The 1,107-nt window shown below is 35.1% G+C and overlaps 1 protein-coding gene across 1 annotated transcript in view; it reads left to right on the forward strand.

Annotated features, from left to right (window-relative positions):
• Nucleotides 1–1,107, forward strand: part of LOC106817352 (solute carrier family 22 member 6-A-like) — a 32,143-nt gene that overhangs the window by 18,612 nt on the left and 12,424 nt on the right. The gene's annotated exons all lie outside the window — the stretch shown is intronic.

Raw genomic sequence — 1,107 nt, forward strand, 5'->3', positions numbered from 1 at the left:
AAACGTAACACATTGCAACTGGAATAAACATTGTATAATAAATATTGGAATAATAACAATGCGTCGCGCAAGCAATAGTGCCCGCTCAGGCGGGCACCATTGTTTCATAGTACCTGCGACGTTATCCAATGGAATTTCAACGATTTATCATGTGATGCACTAATTCTCATTCTTCTTCTTCTTCTTCTTCTTCTTCTTCTTCTTCTTCTTCTTCTTCTTCTTCTTCTCGTTTTCTTCTTTTTCTTCTGTTTCTTTTTCTTTTTCTTCCTTTTCTTCTTTTTCATGTTAGTGTATTACATGATTTAATAATGCGTATATGTGTTTGTCAATGTCTACTTGCATTCATACACGCGCGCGTGCGCGAGTTTTAGGGGGGATCAGGAATTGCATTCCTTCATAGGTCGAATCTTAGGAATCTACCTTAGGAACGTATCTCCAGGTATATAGTGATAGTCTGCGCGATAACATGAGATTCGTTACGGTATTCCGGAGATATCATGGAACGAATTACCTTTGTAACGTTGGGTATTCATGTAACGCAATAGCTAAACCATGCCATCGTATCGTCTAGCATGTTGTAGAGCATGTGTAACATGTGTTCCCAGGTCTCTATATGCCTCACTTGACCCAGCTGTTGACCCTATTTGTACTTCCTCTCTGCTCATCCCAAAAATACCATGTAGCGTGTATCGAGTTTGTCCAAACTAAAGCGGTGTTAGTGGGAACTAGTAAATAAAAGTAAATGGCATTGCTAAGCTAGCCCTCATTGTAGGAAATGTTTGCATTAGTGCCTCCCCATTCCATAATATTTCCTCTAATATCTCTGATTAAACCGAAGAAAACACAGAAGCCTTGCATTAAATAAACTAAAACTCGATCCCGCTGTAGATGTATTATAGATGTATTAAATAATAGTAGGAATAGATGTATTAAATGTAGATGTATTAAATAATAGTAGGAATAGATGTATTAAATGTAGATGTATTATAGATGTATTAATAGTAGGAATAGATGTATTAAATGTAGATGTAGATGTATTAAATGTAGATTTATAATAAGTATTAATAATATTATAGATGTATTAATAGTAGGAATAGATGTATTAAA

This window comes from Priapulus caudatus, unplaced genomic scaffold, assembly GCF_000485595.1.
Source record: "Priapulus caudatus unplaced genomic scaffold, Priapulus_caudatus-5.0.1 Scaffold1695, whole genome shotgun sequence".
Lineage (NCBI taxonomy): Eukaryota > Metazoa > Priapulida > Priapulimorpha > Priapulimorphida > Priapulidae > Priapulus > Priapulus caudatus.